Source organism: Perca fluviatilis, chromosome 13 (assembly GCF_010015445.1).
Source record: "Perca fluviatilis chromosome 13, GENO_Pfluv_1.0, whole genome shotgun sequence".
NCBI classification, from domain to species: Eukaryota; Metazoa; Chordata; class Actinopteri; order Perciformes; family Percidae; genus Perca; species Perca fluviatilis.
This window is the reverse complement of record NC_053124.1, coordinates 18,606,649-18,619,409: the sequence shown is the minus strand read 5'-3', so window position 1 is coordinate 18,619,409 and position 12,761 is coordinate 18,606,649. Positions and strand designations below refer to the sequence as shown.

At 41.7% G+C, this 12,761-nt stretch overlaps 1 protein-coding gene across 2 annotated transcripts in view; it reads right to left on the bottom strand.

Moving 5' to 3' along the window:
- The window catches only part of atxn1a (ataxin 1a), a 101,603-nt gene that overhangs the window by 54,953 nt on the left and 33,889 nt on the right, over positions 1-12,761 (bottom strand). The window contains exon 2 of one of the 2 annotated variants that reach the window (XM_039821156.1): positions 11,320-11,489. The exons of the other annotated variant lie outside the window; for it this stretch is intronic. The gene's annotated coding sequence lies outside the window, so the exon portion shown is untranslated. The remainder of the gene's footprint in view (positions 1-11,319; positions 11,490-12,761) is intronic. 2 annotated transcript variants of the gene reach the window in all.

The window sequence follows — 12,761 nt, the reverse complement described above, 5'->3', positions numbered from 1 at the left end:
GACAGTGAGATATATAGAGCAACCGGTAGGTAGGAGAGGGTGGGTGGTCAGAGAGGTGGCACTTTATCATACAGCCTAGTTCTAAAAGCAATAAGCTTTCTATAGGTCAAAGCATAAGGACTTCCCAGGCCCCACAAAGGCCATCCCCATTCATCTCACTAAAATCTGAAGTTGCTGAACTGAGCTCAACTGCGCCTGGAGGAAAAATGTTTGTCATCATGGACTACTGACTATTTTAGAACATCAAGAAATATGATCCATAAACAATATCTGATAATACGTACCACTTCTCTTTGTTGCTTTTGAGGTGAGGTTTGCTTCTTTTCATTTTATCATTGTACTGTATATTTTAAAATAAAATAAAAACTTCTTGAAAAACTTCTTGATACAAAATAAAGAAATACATTTTAAAGTCCAAAGTAAAACCCATTTTCAAGGGCATTTCATATAACCATTTCAGCCAAATAATACTCTAAAGGTGTGTAATGTATTCAGACGTTCCATGCATACTAGCCTTGAAAAATATCATAATCAAACGGCGTCAGATACAGATGACATTCATGCCAAGGAAGTATAATAGGTACCTCGACTGACAGGGAAACCTGTAAATTATCTCATTTGCATGACTTCTTGGTGCTGTCTGCAGGTAATTATCATCCTCGAATGTGATCACTCCCACCAGTTGCCACCCACCAGTCCCCTTCAGATCTCCCCTACTTTCTCTTCTGGGTTGTCTCTCTCAGTGCACTTATACTGGAGGTGTGATTGTATTAAGCCGCGGAGAGCGAGGGCATCCCCAGGGCCGCACTAATGTACAGAACAGAATGTACAGAGTAATGACTGTGAAGGAGAGAAAGAGAAAGGTTGGAGTGGGGAGCATCCATTACTATAATCATTTTACCTCACTATGGAAAGGTGGCTTTGACAGCAGTTGCCGTGAAAGGAAGAAGACCGAGAAGAGAGAGGGGGAGAGAGAGAGAGAGAGAGAGAGAACGAGAGAGGAAGAGAGATGAGTGGAGGAAAAAGCCTCACATGGCTGTTGGTAAATCTAAAGCGCAACTTCATTTTTCAACCTTTATTGCTTTCTCACACGAGCACCCAGAGAATCCGCACAATAAACAAAGCCATTGCAGTGGTATATTAGTGTCCCCGTAGTGCGCTTGTAATATCATTGAGGTTTCCTGAGATGTGCATTTTAGATGATAGCAATTAACAACAGTCAAGGCTCGACAGCAATCACAGCTTTTAACATTAGTCACTTTTCACGTTAAAAAGCCCAAACAATACATCAAAAGTGCTAATTTCATGACCTGCTTACAACCAATTGATATATTCCTATTATGAATACAATAAAACCCAAACCAATGGTGCACAAAAGCAATAAGTTGCTCCATGCAAACAATGAGGGATATCTTTCAAAGCAGGGGTGGAGGACAGGGAATACCCTGAAGGAATAACATCTAATGCAATCAGATCGCTCTGGCCAATTAGTTGGCGCTAGCCTAGCCAGAGATGATGTCAGTCATCATTACTCATTGCTTAATGCTATAAAGCAGAAGGGAATCAAGAGCAAACAAAGAAAGGAGCAACAAAAGTGGGTCGGAGTTAGGAAGGACAGTGGATTTATCATGGCAAAAGCAGACAAGCACGCTTATGTAAATAATGGCACCCACAGAGCAGAATTACACACACACACGCACACACACACACACATTCCTAAAACATACACTTTATCTAGCTCTTAAATAGGAATTTAAGAGGAAATGCTTAGATCCATTAGGTCACTGTCAGAAAGATTCTGTACACACACACACACACGCAAACACACTTATGTTCCCAAACACACAGAATGTTCCAGCACATGTATGGCTCATTAGCAATGACCTACGGCAACATGTTTTTCCATGCTGCTGGCCAAATTCCAGTCAATACCCCACAGCTCCACATGACATTTCACATTTCCCTTACATCTGCATTCAGCATGTTGTGGTACACAAACCACTGAAGGCTGTGTATCTAACAAACAGACGCCCACACCACTTTACAGTATACACGCACGCAGATACATGATAGATGAAGGCATATAACACTGTATTACTGTAACACAACAAACATACTAACAGGCATTCACAGAATCACAAATACACACTCGCAAAAAAAAAAGACACACAATACACACAGTGATGTTTATCGGGACGTAATGAAACAGTGGTTGAGCCAAGCAGACATGCACACACTGATTAGCTCCTATGGGGGAAGCCATTGGACCCCCTTTATGATAATTAGGTCTGACTTCAACGTCCTTTTTTAAACACACGGTGGCTGTATGAAACATAAAGGAGCTGCTGCTGACGTTTCCTGTAGAAGTTATTCTACTTATATAGATTTCAATTTTGTGTTTCTCAGAACGGAGAGAGCATTTTTTCTTGAAATTCCCTTTTATGATTGTATCCACCGTGCAAAAAGAATGCTGTTTTTATCAATACGATGACAAAACTGCATTGTCGGGTGGTAGAGAAAGACAGAAGATGTATTGTGCTGTTGTGCTGCAGAGCATTGCAAACATGGCAAAAAGGTTTATGCTACAGTTTCTCTCAAGTTTTGTGTCTGGACCACATATGAGGTTGCTTGGATCGTAAGTGATTTTAATGGTACTGTAATTTGTTAGATAGACTTTTAATTGAATCCAACATAAATAAATATATGCTATGTCTTCCATAATTATAAAATAGTATGCACATGCACAACAAGACACCTGTCTAAATGCAAGCATCATGATAGTTTTGTCACCTAAAAAAAATTAAATGTATTGTAGCTCTGTTTTGCTCTTTCTCTCCCCGTGTCAGTTACATGAAGTCCCACTTAAATCTTTTTAAAGACTTTCTAGTTTCACTACAGTCTACAAAATGGTCTACAGTGTTTCCCACAGATTAGGAAGCAATGTGTGGCGCGGGGGGGTCTTGCCCTGTGATAATGGGGGGGGGGGGTATCAAAACCTGAGGAGGACACGCAGTTGGATGCTGTCCTTTCTCTCCCTGACCCTGTCTTTCACTGGTTGAAGCCTGAAAATATTGTAAACAAATTAATAACATAACTAATTCCACTGGTCAGACTGTTCAGCTCTGTTTCAGACAGATACCTCCGGTTCAGGCTGGTCCTCATCCTCAACACGGGCCTTTTGCAGTTGCAGAAAATACTTTTCAATACTCATCTGGATTGAAGCAGCAAACATTCAGTGTAAGAGTAAAAAATGACATAACATTATTTATAATACGTTTATTTGATTCACAGCTGCTATATAGTGTTTTGACCTCGACAACCCAACTGCATTTTACCACAAACTTGTGACTAGTTAACTTTCTAAAGCCGGTGCAATCGCCACTTGGAAAGGAAATGCAGAAGAACGTGTTTTAAATAGCGTTTAAAAAAATATATATTAATAACGAAACGCAATGTGCGGCGGCCAGTGTGGATAGTGAGGCGCACGCCACACAATAGTCTATGTGTGGGAAACACTGGTCTACTACGCTGCCTTTTCCCATTTAAAAACAGTATTTCAAATTTTCTAAAATTCATACAAGTTTGTGAAATATCCTTACAAATGTCTTTTCAAAGGAGACAGGATATGTTTTGATAACAGAATGGCAGTGGTTGAAACCTTCAAATAAATCTTGGTCAAACCACTTGTAAAGAGCTTCTAGTACATGCACAATAGGCCATCTCATGTCTGCTCTTCCATTAAATCTTTTCATTCATTCCTCCACCTCTCGCTTCTCCTCAGCAGTCTGGACGAACTCTGCGACGCTGGGCAAGGTAATTATCTAATTGCTTAGTGTGCAGAGACTGCCACAGTATGTGTGTGTGTCGGAGAGTGTGTTTGTGGAGAGGGGTGGCAATGGAGTATAGATGCCGAGACAAAAGTGAGACTGATTGAGAGACTCAGGAAGCGGGGGAGGTGGTAGAGGACAGAAGAAACAAGACCGAAAGAAGACAGAAATTGGGATGAATCAATGATAAAAATGTGTCTTGATTTAATCAACTGCTTCTCCTTGTCTGTGGCCAGGACCACATTAGAAGTTTCATTTTAAGTTACCACTCTTTTCTAATCTCTCTTCATTCCAATAATCTAGCCTCTTTCTTATTAACTGTCTCTTCTCTTCCTTTTCTTATCACCTCCCCTATATTCATGCATCTTACTTTCCAGCTGCCGCCCTTCTTCCCCTCCCTTCCTCCCTCCTTCCTTCCCTCTCTGTATCTTTCCCTCTCCTTCATTTTGGGGCAGCTGCTGTAGCAAGTTGGCAGTCTCAGGTATGTGTATGTGTGTGTGTGTGTGTGTGTGTGTGTGTGTGTGTGTGTGTGTGTGTGTGTGTTGTGTGTGTGTGTGTGTGTGTGTGTGGTTGTGTGTGTGTATTCTCTTGCTCGCCAAACTCAATTCAATCCTACTATGAGAGCAGGGGCCCAGATCAAATGAAGCAGAGCGCAGCTATAACAAGAAAACAGAAGGGGAAATCCATGCTCACACAGAGAGAGAGAGACAGAGAGAGATAGAGACATACAGAGGGACAGCCAGAGAAAAAAAAAAAAAAAAAAAAAAAAGGGAGAGAGAGAGAGAGAGAGAGAGAGAAGGGACCCTTCCATTTACTCAGGTTGCTTAACCCTCTGAAGGCAGCAATTTGCGCAGAATGGTCCCTTATATGTTCCTTATATGAATCTTATTGTATGTGAAGTTTTAATGCATTTCCTGAATGTCTGACATTTAAATCGTATTAATGCAAACATTTAGCAGGTTACTGGATCTACATAAAATGCCTGGTGTTAGCAAGCAACTAAGTTAAGTCTAATGTTAAACAACAGGGACAGGCTCAGTTTACTTTATATTGAGCATGTCCCAGGACAGATACCCACTGGCTTTGTTAGACATCTAAAGGCTCCTGTGTAGCTTTATTTTAGATACAATTGCTGGATTAATTGGGAATTTAACATATTTGAGATTACTGTGAGCCTTTGCTGCATTCTGCATTGAGTCTTACTATGAGAAAGCGGGTGGGAGTTCAGTTTCAAATGGACAAAATAAATCTCTAAAAATTGACTGAATTCAAATGAAGCTGTCAGATTTCACCTGCCAGACATAAATAAGTTTACTTTCTCTCCTGGCATCTAAAATACCACCACTTAGTTCTGCAATAGTGAAATTATAGCCAAGCCTATTTTGCAAACAATGCTTTCACGGTAGGGTTCCACACAGCGAAACACCTTGCGAATTTCGGCCAGCGAAAGTTTGCCTCGGGGGCGTGGTCGCGAAAACGACACACAAGACCGCAACATTTTTTTAAATGCCCCGGGCTGTCAGAAGACAGGGCGGTAAAAATGCACAGCAGCAAACCATCGGTAAAATGTTAGCTCATAAATGCTCTGGTAACCTGGCTATGTAGCCTAGCTGCCTTGCTATGCTTACAATGAAATGCAATGTCCGAACATGCTAGCGGTTGTCCTGTCGGCTAGCTGAATCATTTTGAGTGTTTAAACTATCTACAGTGGTCTATTTGGTGGTGTGTTTGCCCCGTTTAAGTTCGTGTGACATATAAACGACAATCCACAAGTAACATAAATGCACAAGTAGCCTAGCTAGCTAGCTGCCTGGCTAGGCTACAATGAAATCCAATGTCCGAACATGCTAGCGATTAGCCTGTCGGCTAGCTGAAAAGTTTGAGTGTTTAAACTAACATATACAGTGATCTATTTAGTGGTGTATGTGCCCTAACTAATTTTGTGTGTCATATAAAACACAATTCGTGTTGATAGAAGTACCAATGTTCGTGTAGAAACATTTTAATCACATCAAAATTTTCATGATACGGCGCTGATAACCTCCGCCATCTTTGTCAGACTTTTTTTGTAACTCCCGCCTCCAAACACAAACACACGGACCTGATTCTCGAGTGGTCCTCATTTGAATAAGGTTAAACTTTCGTCAACTTTATTTCGCTCCCCTCCGCGATTCGCTCTCATCTCGCTCAATCAACCTCAATGAGAGCAAAGTGAAATTTCGCTGTGTGGAAACCTACCGTAAGTCTAAGAAGGCTGCAGGTTCTGTACCTAATATCTGTGAATCCTGCACAGTAGAGTTGACAGGACTCAAAGGCATGCCTTATCTCACTCCAATTTTAATGCAGTGTGAATTTTCCCAGTCAGGAACTCCTTTTTTCGATTATTCCGACGCCACATGAATGCAGCACAAACGGCCTATATCAATGTTAATGAAAGTGAAAAATAATTTATGATTTGGATCCTACAACAGGGGTGTCAAACTCAACTGCACTAAGGGCCACACTTGGAAATAAGAATCACATCAGGGGCCAGACATGTAGAGTTTGACATTATTTTATTTAATCTAAGTCAAATATATTTGACTGTATTATTGCATGTCTCATATAGCTTTCTCACTTACAGTTATGTTGACATAAAGCTCTAAAAAAAAAGTTCCTTAGCCATCATAGAGATTTGCAAATCAAGCAAAACAATGATTAAATTTTTTTACAGCAACCTGTTTTACAGCCTAAATATGAAAACTCTCTGCTTCTGTGGGAATTCCTGAATCTCAAAGTCGGCAAATCTGCCAAATTCTGCTTTGAGTGTTGCATAATTAGAGTTTGAAAAGAGTTTCCCGTCTTTTTGGTTTCAGCGCACAACTAGGCGGGCCAAAACCTATTGTGAACCTAAATTGATATGCGGGCCGGATAAAAACTTGCGAGGGGCCGGATTTGGCCCGCAGGCCTTGAGTTTGACACATGTGCTCTACAAAATGTAATGGGTTCTTCCTTGGCCCAAGCTATACTCTTCCACCAAGTTCCATGAAAATCAGGCCAGTAGGCCATTACCCTGCCCTACACACAAAAGTCAAATTGTCTTTTTCCCATTGCTTTTTTTACAACAGAAAAATTAAAAGTTAAATAGCTCAGATCTGGCAAAAACAATGCCATGTATTGTTTCCCAGAGTGGATTCGACATGGACTCCTGTAAGAGTGATCGATCTTAAGCAAACAAAAGCCAACCAAAAGCCATATTAGCACCATCTTAACTCAGAAGAGAAGAAGTGCATCATTTATGAGTTTTATGACCCTAAATAGTAACATAATCTTATTGTACAGATGAACATGCAGGAAACAATATAAGGCACATGCCAACCATCTTAACGGTATTGTCAATCATGACTGGAGCTTCAACAGGCAGCTAGACAAAAATGGATCCATCCCCTATATAGATGACTGACACAGTCACAGTCTGTGACTGACACAGTCTGTATATGGTCGCCCCATTAACAGTCATTTTCTGACATGTGTTGATCACCACGACTTTCCACCCAGCGTCATTGTTTGAGCTTCGCTACTGTCAGCCCTCCATCTGCTCATTTCTGAGTCTTTCTGCTCAGAGAAAGGCAACTGTCAACAGCGACTTTACAAAAGAGAGGGGAAGCAGAAAGAAGCAGGGAGTGTTAACGGGTAATTTCCATTCAGCGAGAGTGATGGGTGAAGAAAGGAGGACAGGGAGTAGAGACGGGAGAGGGAGAGAAAGAAGGACAGGATAGGTTGAATCGTTGTGAGTGAGAAAGAAACATAAGAACATTAAAAAAAGAAAATGAACTACTTCACTTTTCATTTAAATCTCATCTTTCCTTTATACTTTCACTAAGAAGCTCTCTTTATATTTTACACCCCTCCTCGCTACTCCTACTCTCAATTGTTACAAAGTTGATTTAATAAACTAATTAGTCTGTACTTCAAAACATATTTGTATAATTATGAAGATAAGTCCCCAAGCCAATGAAGTATCTCACAGCAGACTTGAGTCAAGTATAACCGTATATTGCTGAGGGCTAATAAACATAAAACTGTTTAGTGGGTATGCTGTTGCTGGGATGAGACTCAGAAGACACTTCTCTTTGGGTTGAGTGTTGTTTTTGAACTAATTAAACTTCTGAATATCTGTAGTTTAATTGAAATTGGTACATACATCCAGCCAGTACTTTGGTTGTGTTGGGTCTTGAAATACACCTTCCATAAAAAATAAATAAAAGAAAAAGACATCTGAGACACTGAAACAGCGAGCAGCAGCAGGCAGAGGAGACAGGATTGGTCACGGCAGAGTCTTAGGATAGAAGAGGAGAGGAGACAAGAGGACACGAGAGGAGTAAGACACGTGTTCAATAAGACGAAAGGCAGGGATTGGCTTTCTCACTGTTCTCAGTAAGCCCTTCTATTCATTCTATTCTCCCTCATAGGAGAGAATGGAGCTGCTACACACAGCTGGCGAGATGACGATAAAGGACGGATGGAGGAGCTCCAATAGATACGGTGGAGAGTGAGGATACAGAAAGGAGGAAAAGAGGAGGAAGGGAGACAGCTCAGTTAGTGAATGGATAGAGACTAAGAGAAAGGGAGGGAGTTTGGAGGAACAGTTGGTAGACATCAGCGGGAGGGTCAAGAAAGCAAAGAACACAATCAAAAGACAAAGGACATGAATGGAGGAATAGAAGGGAAGAAGGATAGGCGCTCAGACAGGCCCAGAAAAGTGTATCCTCCACGTAATTGAAAAGCGCATTAGTTCTTCTGACTATATATATTACAACTCTAATACTGACAAAACTCTGACCAAGTAGAAAAAGATACATCATTGATTTTAGTTCTGGTCCTTTATGTGTTCACACTGTCTCTCTACTAATGAACAAAGAGGTGTAAGCATGAAGTTTGACTGACAGGTAACTAATTCTTTGGACAGTTTTGGTGACTGCATCCTGCATCATCAGCGTTACATGGAATTAAATGGGAAAATGTAATTCTGGTGACTGACAGCATGATTCGCTCATGTAGTTATCTTGTCTGTTGTCACATAAAAGAGCTCACGAAAAAAGATTTTGTCAAGAATGCAAATGGAGCTCACATTAGGGCTGCACGATTATGGCCAAAATGATAATCACGATTATTTTGATCAATATTGAGATCACGATTAATTATCACAATTATTTCTTGTTTTATTGTCACATAATTATATAATTATAACTGCTTTTGCATCCATATTGTGCTACATTCCTACTAATACATCCATATTGTGCTACATTCCTCCTTTATTGAAGGATACTGTGAAGGAGTATGCCATTTCAGCTGTTGTGCGACCGCTTTCCACACATGCATGTTTGCCGTGAAAGATACAGGCAACGCAATTTTCCATCCATCCATCCATCCATCTTCGTCCGCTTATCCGGTGTCGGGTCGCGGGGGGAGCAGCTCCAGCAGGGGACCCCAAACTTCCCTTTCCCGAGCAACATTAACTCCGACTGGGGGATCCCGAGGCGTTCCCAGGCCAGGTTGGAGATATAATCCCTCCACCTAGTCCTGGGTCTTCCCCGAGGCCTCCTCCCAGCTGGACGTGCCTGGAACACCTCCCTAGGGAGGGCCAGGGGCATCCTCACCAGATGCCCGAACCACCTCAACTGGCTCCTTTCGACGCAAAGGAGCAGTGGCTCTACTCCGAGCTCCTCACGGATGACTGAGCTTCTCACCCTATCTCTAAGGGAGACGCCAGCCACCCTCCTGAGGAAACCCATTTCGGCCGCTTGCACCCTGGATCTCGTTCTTTCGGTCATGACAACAACGCAATTTTCTGTTCACGTTAACGCCGCATGTGGTGCCTGGTATGCCTGGTATCTACCAGACGAAATAGCTACGCGGATTTCTGTGGCTCATTACACTGTCACTTACATGTCTGCGTTGCGCTCTGATAAACATAATATATAAACATCGCTGAATGTCACGCTAGTAAACACTAATAAGTCGTTACACAGCAGGTAACGTTAGCCTACCGTTAGCCACCGTAGTAACTGGATTAAACACGGCTAAAATGCTGACTGCTAAACAGTGTAGTGTGTCTGTATTTCACTGTAGGATTCCAACAGCGGGACGTCCAACAGTCTGCTGCTAAAGCTATGAGCTAAAAGACACAAACTAGCACTGGTCACTGCTGTTGTCTGAAAAACAAAAACAGACGGGACAAAACGTTGCGTTTACTGGTAAACTGGTAAACATTGTGACCGGCTTATGATGACCGACTGCTACCTGTTGTGGAATTTTCCTCACGTTACTCTGTCCTCTGTGACTGTCTACATCTAGAAACTAAGCTGCGCGGTGCAGGAAGGGAACAGCTCTGATTGGCTCATGGAGACATGTGATCAGACAGTGGTTTATGGAGCGCTAGATTGGCTTTGCAAAAACTGTTCTATGAAGGGAATGACGCATTTTAAATATCGCTCGATCATGCAAATTTGATCATGGGAAGCCAAAATCGTGATCGTGATTAAAATTTGATTAATTGTGCAGCCCTAGCTCACATGTAATGAATAATGATGAACATTTAGAAACAGGCTTAAAAAGAGGTATCTTGTACTGTAATATGATGATACAGTAGGATTATTACTCTGTGGTCGCTACATTTTACTGGCTTTTTCACCAAGAACTGCTGAAATACGATCAAACAACAAACCATGTTTAACTCCTTTTGAGTTCTGATTGATCAGGGAAAATCCCAGCAATCATTTGGATATGGTTTACCAGTGTTTTTTCTGCTTAGAAAAAACACCCCCCGCCAAAGAGGTTTTAGCTGGCCCAAAAGGAAAATCACCAGCACCCAAATGATAAGAATTGAGAATAAAAATAGCAATTTAAATCCTCTCCGAACGTGTATAAGAGCAAGTTACCAAACAACCGTTGAACAAGCAGAACATAAACTTGAATATGAGAGCTAATCCCAGTTTTATCTCCAGAGTCTGCCTGTGTCGGACTCTCCCGGTGATTTATTTAAATATTAATATTATGTTGTTTAGCGTTTTGTTTATTTTGTTTATTTGGCTGCATTCCACTTAGGAGAGGCCCTGGTATTGTTGCATGCTGACTCATTGAGATAGCTTATTGGGACACTTGGTGGAATTGAGCCATTGTTAAGGTTATCAATTTCAGCTGTGCTTTTCCTACTATGACAAGTCCAAATGTCTGCTGTGAAAAAAGTCCATAGTAGTTTAGCTTTTGAATTCATGCTAATATCATAGATCTTTGATCCCAAAACTCCATGGTTGCTCCACTTTGGTGCAGTCTGTTTGTGATGCGAAAGCAGAGACTGATTGTCAAGTCAAGTCATTTTATTTGTATATCACATTGAGATTGAGAGCTTTCACACCAGCCTAAACAAACCTAACCAAATGAGCAAACGCACCGCTGTTTATTTTAACTGAACCAAACACATTATACAGAGAAGACCCTCACTCTGTCCTACCTGAGTAGAGGAGGCAGAGCTACTTGGGCGGTATAGGTGGAGCCTGCTGCTCAGTAGAGAGCTGACAACCTGGTGTGAAGCCTGGATCTCTCCACCAATGCGAGGGAAGCGTGCTGGGTGCCTGCGCTGCCTGTCCACGTCTGTCTGTCTGCAGGTGATGTCACCATTCCCTACAATGAAACACAGAGAGACCTTAAGACCATTTTCAAAGTGTTCCTTTCTCCATTGCATTATTTTTCCAGATGTAAGTATTGCTCGCTCTAGCTCAATCAATCGCTGCATAATAAGCAAATCCCCTGCTATGCAATTACAATCATCAGCTTAACCTTCAGCCAAGTGTTATTTCTCACAAAACGATTTGCTTTCACGCTTAATGGCAGTTGTGCAGAACAGCCGCTTATGATGAAAAGTAAACTCATAGTGACTATTCTGAGAGGTAGGGGCACACCGACAACTGACAACTTGCTCACTAAAGCGCTTGGATCCAGAACGTATTCATCTTTTTGTTAGCTTTCCAAAATCAGCAACACTAACAAAACATAAAAGCAACATGTATTTTGCTACTATAACAACACATTCATCTTCAATGGTGATGATAGATGTGTGTAAATATTAATAAAGGCAACCTGTTGACTTTGGATGCATATTGACTGCCACTGCAGTCTCTAGACATAGTGCCCCAGACAAGATAGACAGAGCCCAATGTTACAAAGTCTGTGCTTCTGATTTTGTACACTGGCTATCACTGTCTCCCTGCTCTCTCCCTGCTCTCTCTCTCTCTCTCTCTCTCTCTCTCTCTCTCTCTCTCTCTGGAGTATTCAGAAGAAACACCCAAGCTATTTATACACTGACGCCTCATCGGCATGGCAACCACACTTTGTTTCCCCGCATGAGACACTGGTTCGAGGCGTATCCTCCTTTTTAGAAAAAATAAAAACATAGTTATTTGGAGGCATTCATTTCTCTTCCATGAACTTGGCTCGCTATCTGGTGAGGACAATATTTCACTTTGATCACATGCCGTAAACTGAAACCCTCATGTCTGCAACAATACTAAAAGTCACACTTTACTTAAATCCTTCTTTGAAGTCCTAACTACAATGCAGAAGCCTATTGTATCATGTATCATCCCGGTGTGAATCCAACTCTATGACCGTGCTGCAGGGAGTTCCTGTAAAGGAGCGAGTTAATCTTCCCTGGGTAAATAAATGTAATAAAGTGCGTAGTTTGATGCACAAGCACAAAGAAAAATGCATTGTGCACCCATCCAACGCACTCTTCTCATTTACAGTAACCCCGGAGGCGGTTACCATAGCGACAAGAACACATCCCAAGGTCAAGGGGTGGAGCTGAGCATTAAGTTGAACATTGAAACAAGGCATTGCTTTGGCAACACAAATTCAGGTCAGGTGACCATGTGCCAACGAGGCCCTGGGGACAAA